Genomic DNA, 14,416 nt, shown 5'->3' on the forward strand with positions numbered 1-14,416 from the left:
AGATCATGCTGGGAATTATCTTTAGTAGTTGTAATTAGATGCTTGAAAATACACAGCTTACCTAAATGCATTAAATTAAGTTCTTAGAGACTCAGCATTATTACTAAGATAACCCATAATTTTTGTGTTCCCAGGGGTTTGAAACATAAAAGTTAGTTTTCTGAACAGCTCATTTTCCAGAAGAAGAAATCTAGTAAGTGGTCTGTGCTAAAAATAAAACTTAAGATGATACTGAGAATCACAGAGAAATGGAGGCTTACTGATTTTGAAAGAGGCATGATTTCCTTGACTAGTCTTTCTGCAAAATGGAAATAGGTTCATAATTTTATTTCTGACAAAATTCAATATACAATCTTTGGAAAAATTCAGATCACACAAAAAACTAGAGATAAAAATAATCTGGTTACAGATGCCACCACTGTTATAGTTTGGTGAATGTGTGACTGGTTTGCCTATTATGCCCTCTGCCTTTTTCCTTTCTTCATGCCTAGAACACAGGCCTGAGGTCATGGGGTGCCCAGGCATCTTTATCCTGAGGTGATAAGGATGAGGACAATAGCCTGCTGAGTAATGATGGTGACATGAAGAGAGAAACAACCTGGGTCTTTAATGACACCACTGAGCTGTCGTCAGTCCTGAACTGCTATCCCCAGAGTTCTTTTTGGCAAGCTAGAATTTATTTAAGCAGCTGTAAGTTGGGGCTTCTGCTATTTGCAGATGAAGTCATTCCTAAATGATACCAAATCATGTTAATATTTTCCAAAAGATTAGTTAATTGTCCCCAAGCAATTTATTGGGAATTTAAAATACGAATTTATCCCCCTTTAATTTTAAATATGTACATATCACATGCTAATTCCTAATTTTACTTCTCCTCTAGTTTTAAATACATGTGTATTGCATAATAATTCCTATATTCACCTGTATCTGGTCCAGGTGCATCATTCTTTTCTCTTCATCTGTCCTTTAGTCCTACCATACTACCACACTGTTTTAATTGCTGACACTGACACTTCTTCCCACTTCCTTCTCCTACCCCATGCTTTGGTTGGATTTTTATATGTTTTATTGCCAAATGACTATTTTTACTTCATGCAGCCTTTCTTTCAAGAATTACGACTCTGCAGTCTGTTTTGGAACCACAGTTACTACAGTTGTTTGGTTTGCAGTCTATGCTCAACACTTCCCATCTGTCCTCCCCTATGACTTACCCATTTGCATGTTATTTTGGATGATATTTTGTGAGGAGATGGTTCATCAGTATTATTTTTTAAAGAAGATTTTTTAGGAAGGGTATAGGGTGCATTAAAGTCCAGATCAGTTTGGGGCCCCAAATTGATCTGGACTCTTTCTCTTGCTGTGCTTTTTGCTGTGACCTAGGGTAGAACCCTGTTCTGGATTGTGCTGACCTCTAGGACACCCCTCATAGCTCGCATTTTCCAGGTCTCCCCATTCCTGTGAGCAGAAATTAGGAAATCTATGCATTTTACTCTAAAATCCAGCACTTAATTTTTATGTTTCTAATAATGGCCTTCTTCTCCCAGGAACCAAGATTCAAAATTTTGGACTTCTAATTTTCCTTTTCCCCTCCTTCTAATCTGTTAGAAGCCCCACGATTTATCACTGTCATGTTTCTCACAGGCAAAAAAAAATTTTTTTTGGTTTATAAATATTTAGTAAACTTGAAAGTTGTTTGGTCTTCTATCCCATGAGCATCCATCCAGCTGTCTGTCAACTGTTAAGATGCATGACTGCTGTCATAAATGCCCTTGAAATCTTCAGGATAACAGAACATCTGCCTTTGCTTAAAACTCCATGTTCATTGCCTTGTAGCCAACACCTCACTTCACAACTTTATATAAAAAGTCTCCAGAATTTGCACCTCAAGCAAGCCATCCATGGAAAAAAACGTATACCTGGGATCTCTTCAACTTCCAGCTAATTCTGCTTAGTGCCTGCTTGCCCATGGATACAGCATTAAGTTTGTGCTTTAGGACCCCAGCAGCAGTTCTCATCCCTTTGTTACACAACTGTCCACCAGAAGCCATCAAAAGCCACATTGCATTCATGTCTGGCACTATTCCAAGAGCCGACCTGTACCCTCAAAAGCTCTCACAGGCAAATTTTTACTCCTTTTTCCACTGCCATGGCCCTATTTCTGACCTTTACAGTCTTTTCTACTGTATTCTTAGTTTCTTCATCTATACGTCTCTTGATTCTCTCTATACCTGTGGGATCAATTTTTCTAGGAGGTATCTCTCTTTTGCTCAAAAGCCTTGTGTTTTATATTTTCCTTTTGCCCCTCCAAATCTATTCCATTCCTTTCTCTGTCCTGTTCTGTGCCCTGGGAAGAAGGTCTATATGGACTGTATCAATGGTCTCCCTTGCCTTCTGGCTTCCAACTGACTTTAGACAACAGGGGGCACTTGCAGGAGGCTGGAAGGAGCAAGCAGAGAGTTAGTTTGGGTATTTATTCCCCTGGTTCTCCTTGCTCAGCCATAGGTTGCCTGTCCTCCTCCACAAAAGGTCTTGCCTCATGTCAGGAGATGAGCTCTTACAATTTGTAGCTTCTCTCTGCAGGTTCCAATAAAATCTCCTTCTACTTCCACTTTTAAGACTGGTGGTGGCAACCCTTCCCACTGTTGCTGGCAGGATGTGGTCCACCATCTCTTATTGGTGTCCCTTACACAGCCCACATCTTTTGTAAATCGTGTCTTCATCAAACTCCACCCACTGATCCTGTTTGAATGTGCTATTTGCTTCAGACACTGACAGGTACAAACCTTAAATGCCTTTCCATTACCTATTAAAATAAGTATAGCGCCTCCACTCCACGCTGAGCATAAACTTTCAGGCTGCTCTTGTACTTTATTTTTACATTGACCCATTGCTTCAGTAAAACTGGGTTAGTGGTAGCTCCCTGAAAGACCTAAAAAAGTACGCCGTGTTTACTTTGCTTGGGATACCCTATTTCTCTAATGTCATCTGTCAAAGACTTGTTACTTTTTTCCCACAGTTTATCTCAAATGTTACCGCTTCCTTTACACCCTGGTTCACAATTGTATATTCCCCTGTCTTCCGATGCTTATGATGCTTATATTTTCCCTTGTCTTATAACTATTAATGTACGTTCTGTCCCTTTTATTTTATAAGCTCTCTGGGGCCAGTGGCTGACTGTTATAGACCTGCAGTATTTTCTGCATGTTCGGTGTTCAATAAAAATATAGTGGATCTGGGTAAATTGTACTCATTTAAATTGTACTGATTTAAATGTAAAGATTCAGATTATTTTAAGGTGGGGTTAGTGGTTAAAATCAGATAGAATATTTTAAAATTCAGGTATTATATTATGGTAACAGGGGAAAACACAACTTTGTTTTACATGGAGGTAGATAATAAAGAAAAGTCAGGAATATCTTCTTTATCTTTCATTAAAAAAAATACGTTTATTGAATGTCTGCTGTGTATCAGGTAGTTAATCAAGCACTACAAAATGCCTCTGTTGATGCCCAGCAACATAGTATTAATTTTTTTTAATTCGTAGAATACTAGAAAAAATTAGAATTTACAATCAGTTACTCAATTAGTAATTTTATAATTACATTTTGGGGGGGGGCAATTTCCATAAAGACTTGACTTAATTCCTGCAGTTACCAGAAAGTTAACTAAAATACAGTAATTTTCTCACTCTATGTAGTGGGACACCAATTGCAGTATAACTGAAGATTTTCCCATGTTTCCAGAAATATATCATAATTTATAAAAGGACTGTCTAGATTTAGTTTTGCTTTTGAATATTAGCAGAGACAAAGGAGCCAGCTGTTTGTTAAAAAACGCGACAGGGAATATACACGATGGCACTTTAATTTATTATCATTCTTATATTATAAATTGTGGATTCTTTTGTTTGTCTGCTTGATAAACAAAAACTGATTCTTGGGAGAGTAAGGATCTTTTCCAGTGAATAAGAAGAGAAAAATAGTAAATTGAGACTACCTATTTAGAGAATTTCTCTTCTGTTATGCCATATCCTCCAAAAGTATTTCTTTTTGGTGTTTCCACTCTGTGATGTTGCCTTTTTTTTTTTTTTTTTTAGAGCAAATTATGGTATTGTGCTCTTAAGAAAGAAAAGGGTAGACCAAACAGACTTGTTGCAGGATAAGCATCCTTATTTGGTCACAAAAATCTCAAAATGATGAAATGAGTATTAATTGAATACTTATAAAAGCACACAATTACATTTTTCAGGTTCTTATTCTCGGGACCTTTAATGAGTTAAATTTCAAGTGTGGGGAATACAGATGACCAGAATAGCACAAAGATTCAGGACAACATAATTGTGAAATTTGTTGCTCACTCTCATTTCAAGTTTGCAAACTTCTGAGTTCTTGGGTCCTGAATGGCTGTTTCAGGCTTGATCCGAATCCTCCCAAATGTCATATAAATTTCACCACCACTTTTTGACTGATTGATATAAAAATTAATGATCCACTTCAGAGAAAGTTAATTTTGTGATATTCTGTGGCTGATTATCTCTAATCTAGTAGTTTTATGGAATTATAAACTTTACTATTTTTTTCTGATTATACAAAATGCAAATAACAAAAATCATTGGATATTTCAGATGAATTCCTATCTCTAAGATTCTTCATTTTTCTACAAGAATTTTGCAAATTCAGAACACAAGATACATCGCTGTGCACTTGAAGAAAACTAAATCCCAAAGGTGAGATTGCATTTCCACTCCCTAAAACAAAACCGATCAACAAAACAGAAAACCAGCTGGAAAAGATTCTTTAAACAATTTTCCTTTGAAAATAGTGATATAAGTTTAGTACTTGCTTTCTTTTATTCTTTTTATCTCCCTGAAGGATGTCGCTGAGACATCTGTGCTCTGACTCACTTGAGTCTTTGGGAGTGAGGTGAATGGTTAACTCTGGTAGACAAAGAAGAAATAGTTTACATTAACTTGAAACATTCAGTGCCACAAACATTATTTGGCTGTATTAAACCTTGCAATTTTTTCTTCATTTCAGTTAAGTAATGGTACCAATGTCTGCCTGCCTCTGCTGGAATCTTTTTCGCGAGAGTTCTTCTGTGTTTGTGTTAGAAGTTTTGTGTTTGCTTAACTTGAGAAGTAGTTCCCAAATAAAGTTTAATATATGATATATTTGTAAACAAAATAAAGCAGTAGAGCTTTCTACCTTAATTGAATCAAAATGGTTCGGTTATATTTTAAATGCTTAGTTCTTTAACAAAATTTGACAATTCGATATCTCACAGTGTTTGAATATCAAATTACCATTATGAGATGTGACTTAGTTGTATAAGAAAAGGGAGCTTTAATTTTTGTTATACTGTGAGTTTTTTTCTTTAGGACATGGAAATTAATTATTTTCCACCACAACTTTTTTAAAATTTTATTTTATTTATTTTTTAATATATCAGGTTCTTATTAGTTATCCATTTTATATATGTCTATATATATTTATTATGAGGACTTGGCATACATAATTACGAAGGCTGAAAAATCCCACAATATGCTGTTTGCAAGCTGGATGGAGGAAAGCTGGTGATAAAATCCTAGTCTGAGTCTAAAAGACAGAGAACCAAGGTAGCTGATGGTGTAAGTTCCAGTCCAAGGGCAGAGGAAGACTAATGTCCTAGCTCTGAAGGGCAGGAAGCAAAAAGGAGCAAATTCTTCCTTCCTTCACCTTTTTGTCCTATATTGTTCTTTTTGAAGGCTGTGAAAGATTGGATGAGTCCCATTCACATTGGGGAGGGCAATCTATCTTACTGAGTCCACTGATTCAAAATGCTAGTCTCATCTGGAAACACACCCACAGACTCACCCCCAAATAATGTTTAATCTGGGTGCTGCTTGGCCTAGTCAAGTTGACACATAAATTTAACCATCACACAAGGATTAGCAGATTGTTTCTGTAAAGGGCCAGACAGTAAATATTTTAGACTTCGTGTGCCACACATAGTCCCCTCCGCCCTTCTTCTTTTCAACTATTTAAAAATGTGAAAACAATTCTTTGCTCCCAGGCTGTACAAAAATAGACTGTAAGGCCAGATTTGGCCCATGGATCGTAGTTTGTCAACCCTTCTAGCCCACAGTTAAGTGAAGTAGCTAATATAACCCCCAGTTTACAGATAACTGGAATCTCAGAAAGGTTTAATAACCTGCCTGAGGTCCAGTGTATTACCTTGGATTTTTAAAAGTTCTTGTAAGATTCTAAACACTTTAACTTTAACCTTTAACACTGTACTAGTTCCTTCTAAGACCTGATCTTTTATGTGGACAACTTTATTTTATTATCACAAATGAGGAATGATATTAAATAACAATGTAACTTGTTGACCAATTACTGTTAGAAAAACTAACCACCAAAACTGAAATCATTGCATTTGACCAACATTTTCCAATATGGTACTAATTAATTTAACAAATATTTATTAAACATCTACCATGTACAAAGCACTGTGCTAGGATCTGGAGATACGGTGACAAAGATTCTTTCCTTGACCAAATTCTAAGCAGGCTCTTCTGAGCTCTTTTTCAACTAGGCCTTGACTTTGGACTTCTGTGTTGGTCTCTGTATTATCACATTTTAGCAAAAACACTGCTGAATCAGTTTAACCAGAATACACCATCTTCAACATCTGATCGTTCTCAATACCCGATTGGGTCCCTCATACTCCATCATCCTCCAGGTGATGTCTGATCCCTCTGGTCTGCCTTCAGCAAGAATCCTGTTAGATCAGTTTAGCCAGAATCCTCTTTACCCCTGATATTTCCTTTTAGTAATTTTTCATTTACTGACTCCTTTGCCCCCATGTACCCCACTTTTTTGTTATAAATTCCCATTTTTTCCTTGTCATATTCAGAGTTGTGTTCAATCTCTCTCCTCCCCTACAATAACCCATTGCTCTGGTCCCTAGCCCTATCATGATAGTTCTCCTGAATAAATTCTGCTTTACTGTTCTTTAATGAGTGTCATGAATAATTTTATCTTTAAAATGCCAGTGTATAAGACAAATTTTTCTTGTGCTCACAGAAATTACTATCCAGAAACAAACTTTAAACAAATAATTGAAAAATGAAAGGAATGGCAAAGAAGTCAGGTTGCTGTAAAGTTACTCATAAATGGCTTTTATCAATCAGTCAACACTTAGTTGGGGTGGGGAAGAGAGTTGTAGTATATGGAGTTGAGAAGGAGCTGGATCAAGGGAGATAGATAGAGTTTGGCCATGTGATTTGCTGAAGGTTACCTTACCACTACCTATACTATCCAAAAGTTCTCAGATGTTTTTTAAAATTAATTAATTAATTTTTGGCTGCGTTGGGTCTTTGTTGCTGCGCAGGGGCTTTCTCTAGTTGCGGCGAGCAGGGGCTACTCTTCATTGCGGTGGGCGGGTTTCTCATTGCGGTGGCTTCCCTTGTTGCAGGGCATGGGCTCTAGGCGCGCAGGCTTCCGTCGTTGTGGCTCGCGGGCTCTAGAGCGCAGGCTCTAGAGCGCAGGCTCAGTAGTTGTGGCACACGGGCTTAGTTGCTCCACGGCTTGTGGGATCTTCACGGACCAGGGCTCGCACCTGTGTCCCCTGCATTGGCAGGTGGATTCTTAACCACTGTGCCACCAGGGAAGTCCTCAGCTGTTTTAGTTAAACAGTCAAAGCTCTTTTAATAAAAGGTAAAGTTGGAAAGGGTAATTTTAAAAATATGGTTTATCAATTCCATTTTTGTATAAAGCAACATGGGGGAAACCCAGCTAAGGAACACACAACTGTTGCCACATGAAAAGGTACTTATTTTAAAAAAGATTTTTTGGATGTGGACCATTTTAAAAATCTTTATTAAATTTGTTATAATATTGCTTCTGTTTTATGTCTTTTTTTTTTTTTTTTTTTTTTTTTTTTTTGGCCACAAGGCGTGTGGGATCTTAGCTCCCCCAACAGGGATGGAACATGCACCCCCTGCCTTGGAAGGCCAAGTCTCAACCACTTGACCACCAAGGAAGTCCCCCAAAAGCTACTTTTATCAAACTTCGAGTCTAAGAACCTACAAATGCTTCTTTTAGCAAGTCTGAAGCAACTGTCTATGCTTTTCCACTTAACTGTTTTAAAAATTCCACATAGCCCCATTATTTTTCTTCTGACTCAGTTACAGTACAATGACGGGGGAGGAATGTCAGTTAAAATAACTCTCTAAGCAGCTCTCTGCTGTCCCTTAATCAGAGAGTTGCGGATGTGAGGGATCACACCATCCCCAGCTATGGTAGCCTTGATAAGTGAGTCTAACCTCTCGTCACCGCGGATTGCACGCTGCACGTGGCGCGGAGTGACCCGCGTAACTTTGAGATTCTCGGAAGCGTCCCCTGCTGGCTCCAGCTCCTGGAGAAGTACGGCCCGGGCACTGCCGCAGTGGCACCCGCTCTTCCGTGTGGCTCGTGGTGCGAGTCTTCACATGTCTGTGGATGCAGCCCTCGGGAAACTGTAGCCCAGCTCTCTGTGAGCAGACACTCACTGCCTTAGCCTTGGCCTTCCCGCGGTCCTGCCCAGCTTCGTCTCCGTCGCTCTTGTCCTCGGTCCCAACGCCACCGCCCCGCCCCACGCCCCGCTCTGCCGCCGCTGCACCGACCGCGGCCGTCACCGGGGCCCCTGGAAAGGGTAATTTAGATATGAGAGTTGTACCCTTTAGCTCCGGGACTCTCTAATTCGGTGTGAGGTTTATTAATGCGCAGAGCGTACTAAATATGCCAGTTCCAAGGCCTCCTTGTAGAGATGCTAGTAGGGTCTGGGGGAAAGCATTGCTGTTACACACTCCAGATGATTCTGAGGTGGGCAGTCCGTGAGCCACACTCTTGACGAACACTGCTTAAGACGGAAGCAAAGGTGTTAGATTGGGCTTTGTTCACTGGGCCTCCCAGGAAGGAATGCAACAGCTCTCTTCAAGACCCTATTTTTAAGGAAGTGGAACCCACCTCAGACCTTTGTTAAGGAATTTTGGTCTTACTCGTCTCCAGCTTTTATGCACCCCATCTCTCCTCCTTCCTATCCTTAGTTTCTAAGGTATGCTTGGATTTTCTTATCATTACTTTCTTGCCTTGATTTGTGCTGTTTTTTCTTTTCTAGTCATGATTTTTGTTGAATGCTGGCTACCCTAGAATACCACCCAAACAACTCACTGAGAAGACAAAGCCGCATTTATTCTTACCACAGTAAGGAGGAACACTGAATTGACAGTGTCTTAGCATCTTAGAGGGAGGAGGACAAAGTTGGGATATTTATGAGAGTCTTGGAGTCCTGTTTAAGCCTGGACTTCCAGTGCAGTGACTTGATTAGAATTGGGTAAGAATCATAGTCTAATAGTTTAAAATTTGTGGAGTTTGAGGTGATGGGTCCAGAGTCTGGGGGTGTAAACTGTCATTTCTGTTTTTTATTGAAGAGTTTATGAATCTTTTGTAAAATTCTTGGAATGAACAAAAACGTTATTTTTATCTTCCTGGGCAAGAGTTTCCTGGAATAGAAAAGTTATATTGATGAGGGCAGTGGAATAATAAAGTCGTGTGAACGTAGACAGTAAGCTGTGTGGATGAAGATAGTTTCAGCTCTCACTATATTAAAATAAAAATAATTTGAATTATACATTCATTTCTTTATTGGTTTAATTTTATTGGCACAATTTAAAGCATACATTTTTTTTTTCCCAGAAAAGTCTCAAGTTTGTTATATTCCCTGGGTTCTTTCATGCTTGAGAATGTTTGTTGCTATTTAAATGTGAAAAACATTTTGGTTGAATGTAATGTTCTTAGGGAAAATTTTCTTTTTCTCAGAAATATAAAAAAAGTTTTCTAGTATTTTCCAATGTACACTTCCATATAGACATTAGAGAGAAATAATTTTTTAATAATAAGATTACATCTACTACATTTTATATTAAACATTTTAAATTTAAGTTGACATTAAATTCACATAATTTTAAAGGAAGAAAAAGAAATGGGTGAAATTGAAAGAACTGCTAAATTTAAGTGACTGTTTATCCATGAAAAGAGATATTACTTTGTAAAGTATCCTTTTAAGGTTAACAACAAAAGGTTATGAAAAAAGTGAAGTCTTTGGAGCCATTTTTTTCATGATGTATTTTTTTTAATGTTATCTATTGTTTTGCTATTATGATAAATGAAAATAGTTTGTGCTTTTATGTTTACTCCCATCCCTTCTTCCTCCTGCTAATTTTTTAGGTAAGTTGTCATTTTCATGTTTTCAAGTTTATGACATTTCAGCGCTGTTCTGTAACCACAAGTCTTGCTATCACTTGTTTCACCACAGCTTCTCTAAGAAAATCTTTATGTTGATTCATCTCTTGATTGGTTGGATTTCACTGTCAAGTAGATTTTTCTGTCTGAAAAAGGCTTATAGATATGTGTTCCTGAGATCTTGCATATGTGAAGATATTTATTACTTTTATGTTTGAAGTACAATTTGGCAATGTATGAACTTCTTGGGTTACCTTCGTCAAGATTCTGTAGACATTGGGTTTCTTTCCTTCAGAAACTTGTTCTATTATTTTTTTAGCACTGAATATCGCGGAGCTGTCAGAGGTTAGCTTGATTTTTTTTCCCTTGTAGGTGACTTGTATTAACCAGGGATCACCAGAGAAACAACCAATAGGAGATATATATATATATATATATATATATATATATATATATCATGCTTATGGAGGCTGAGAGGTCCCAAGGTCTGCAGTTGGCAAACTGGCAACCCAAGAGAGCTGGTAGTATAGTTTCAGTCTGAGTCCAAAGGCCTGAAAACCAGGAGAGCCAATTGGTGCAAGTTCTAGTCTGAGGGTGAAAGATTGATGTCCCAGCTCAATCAGTTAGGCAGGTAAAGTTCTCTTTTACTCAGCTTTTTGTTCTGTTCAAGTCTTCAGATGATTAGATGAGGTCCAGTGACGTTAGAGAGGACAGTCTGCTTTACTCAGTCTACCAATTCAAATGTTAATCTCACCCAGAAATACTCTCACAGCCACACCCAGAATAATATTTGACCAAATGGCTGGGTACCTTGTAGCCCAGTCAATATGACATATAAAATTAGCTATCACATATGTTTTCTCCTTGAGTGACTGAAGTATTATTTCTTTGTCCTTGAAATTCAGTAACTTAACTAGGTTATATATATATTTTAATTTATTTTTTATTGAAGTATAGTTGATTTACAATGTTGTGTTACTTTCTGGTGTACAACAAAGTGACATATATGTGTATATATATATGTATATATTCTTTTTCATATTCTTTTCCATTGTGGTCTGTTACAGGATATTGAATATAGTTCCCTGTGCTATACAGTAGGACCTTGTTGTTTATACATTCTTTATATAATAGTTTTCATCTGCTAATCCCAAACTCCCAGTCTATCCCTCCCCCAACCCCCTTCCCCCTTGGCAGCCACAAGTCTGTTCTTTATGTCCATGAGTCTTTAATTAGGCTATCTTAACTATTCTATGTCCATTTTCACTTAAACAATTTCATTACTAGTCCTCAGAAGCTGTTACTACTTCTGCTTCCCCCATCCTCACTATCATCCTTATGATAGTCATCAAAAAGAAAAAAATATATACGAAACTCTTTTCCCACCATGAAACAGTTATTAATATCTGTTGAAATGAGAGATATGCAAAATATGATCAACATTTTATAATTCTGTCATTTATTTAACACATTGTGTCTGCTATGCATCTGCTAGATTCTTTTCAGGTCTTTCTGAATTCAGCAGTTAAAGTCCCTGCTCTCCAAGATCCAGGGTTAGTTGGTCACATTTCCACATCATGACTATTAGGTATGTGTAGTATCCATCTGTCTTATTCATGGGTGCCATTATCTTTTCATATACGAGAGAAACTTTCATGTTATTTCCCAGCCCCCTAATGGAAGAGTCAGGATGGAGATCAGTGGACATCCTTACAGCTACCACAGGCATGTGACATAGGCTTCAGCAATTATATGAACCAGTGTGAGACTTTGATGTGGAAGTGAAAGAGGTGGAGTAGTTTCAAAACAGCAACCATTTAAGTATTTCTCATGATGGAGAGGGCAGAATGGGGATGGTTTGTTTCAGCTCCATGAAGTCCCTCAGCTGCGACGCCTAGACTGGCTGGGGACTGGATGATTGAGAAGGGCTTCTTCACTCACATCTCTGGCACTTGTGCTTCTTCATGTGGCCTGTGTTCCACATTGCATTGCATCCTTCAGGGCCACTCCACAGGTCCTCTCTCTCTAGTTACTTAACTTCTTGCATACCAGCTTAAGGTCCAAAGAGCATAAAGCAGAAGCTGCCAGACCTTCTTAAAACCTAGGCTAAAGAGTTCTGGATCATCATTTGCTCTATATTCTACAAGTCAAAATAGTTTTTCTTCAAATGAATTTAATTTGTAAATGGTTTGGACTTTGAAAATGCAACTTAAAAGAATCATGAGGCCATGTAGTGATTCTCCTCCACTCTTTCTCAATTTTAGGCAATGAATAAAAGAGTAATATTATAGTAGTTTTTCAGAAAGTTTGTGCTTATTTTCCATTGTTGATGTCAGACTCTCTAAAATGTTCATAGTTTGGAAATTCTTACAGATGTAAGTGTAAATCTTTTTCTGAAACCAAAGTCATTTAAAAATCATTGTAAAAGGTACCTTAAGAAGAGGACAGTGTGGTGGTTAAGAGTGTAGTTTTTGGAACTTGACTTGTTAAGTTCAGATCTAGCTCCACCTCTTACTGGCTGTGTGACCTGGAGCAAGTTACTTAGCCTCTCAGTGCCTCAAGTTCCTCAAACGCAAGATGGGGATCTTAATAGTCTTTCTCTTATAGAGTTGTTGTGAAGGTTTAATGAATTTGTACATGTAAAGCCCTTATAATATATACCCTATACTAAATGCTAAATTTTATTTATTATTATTATTATCATCATCATTATTGTTGTTATATGTAAAACAATCCAACAGAATGCAGCAAAAGAGAAAAAATGAAAACAAAAAAGAAAATGTTAGAAATATGACCAGTGTGATAGTACATATGAAGATTCAATAAATGTGTATTGATTAATCTTCACTACTGAGGACATAATTAGATTGGATAAATATTAAAAAATCCATTTGTTAATATATGATGTATCCAAGAGCCAAATCCAAAACAAAACCACATAGAAAAATAGAAAATAAAGGGATAATTAAAATATATATCAGGAAAATTATAATTTAAAATGTTGCAAAGCAAAATCATACAAAGTAGAAACTAAGGCAAAAAGCATAAGCAGAGATAAAGATTATTACATAATAATAAAGGAAGAATTAACTAAGAAGATATAAAAATTATGAACCGTGTACCCAGCATTGTATCAAAATATAAAACTAACACAATTATAAGGTAAATTTGATAAATTCACAAAGATACTGGGAGATTTTTAGCAAACCATTATCAGAAATCAATCATGTAGATAAAAATGTAATGATCTTGAACAAAAATAATATCTTGATCTGTACCCTAAAGTAGAAAATATACATTCTTTTTAAGGATACATAAAACAGTTATAAACAGTGGCATTAGGTACAGGTAGTAGTTCTCAAAAGAAGTCTCAGTGAAGGTCAGAGCAAGTCCTCTGAACACAGTACATTAAATTAGAAGTCAAGAATAAACAATTATTATTATTATTATTTTGAATTTTATTTAATTTTTTATACAGCAGGTTCTTATTAGTTATCTATTTTATACATATTAGTATATATATTAAATCCCAATCTCCCAATTCATCCCACCACCACCCATACCCCCGCCACTTCCCCCCCTTGGTGTTCATATGTTTGTTCTCTACATCTGTGAAGAATAGACAATTATTTAGGAAGGCTCCATAGATTTGTAAACTAAAAAAGGACTACTACATGAGACAAAGGGGAAATCACAATGAAAATTACAATAAATTTTTAGAATTGAGTGACATTGAAAGTTCTGCTCATTGAAGTTGCTAAAAAAAAAGTACATGGAGCTTCTTTTATAGCTCAGTTTGAAAATAGTTCAAATTATTGAAGTATCAGCTCAAAAAGTTGAAAAAAATTGATGAAAGGAAGCAAAAAAAGAGAAATGAATGAACTAGGAAACAGAAACAGAGATCAACAGAAGAAAAAGCTGTTTCTTTATTAAGATTTAGGCAGTATTTATAACATTTGGTATACGTGAAATATTCTCATGATTGCTCTGTCATAGAGACAAGGAAAGGAGAGATGTGCATAGTGACAAGGAAGGGAGAAAGGAGGATTTCAGAATTTTGCAGTGAACTTTTGGTCTCTGTTATCATGTTATCTAATCACACAGACGTCTTCCTTCCTTTTATTTTTTTTAAATAAATTTATTTATTTTTGATG

At 36.9% G+C, this 14,416-nt stretch overlaps 1 pseudogene across 1 annotated transcript in view; it reads right to left on the reverse strand.

Moving 5' to 3' along the window:
• Positions 1-8,211: 8,211 nt before the first annotated feature.
• The window catches only part of LOC307064486 (histone H2A.V-like), an 89,872-nt pseudogene continuing 83,667 nt past the window's right edge, over positions 8,212-14,416 (reverse strand). The window contains exon 2 of the transcript in view: positions 8,212-8,664. The product of the transcript in view is annotated as a histone H2A.V-like (transcript). The remainder of the gene's footprint in view (positions 8,665-14,416) is intronic.

The sequence above is a fragment of the Hyperoodon ampullatus genome (assembly GCF_949752795.1).
Source record: "Hyperoodon ampullatus genome assembly, chromosome: 2".
NCBI lineage: Eukaryota > Metazoa > Chordata > Mammalia > Artiodactyla > Ziphiidae > Hyperoodon > Hyperoodon ampullatus.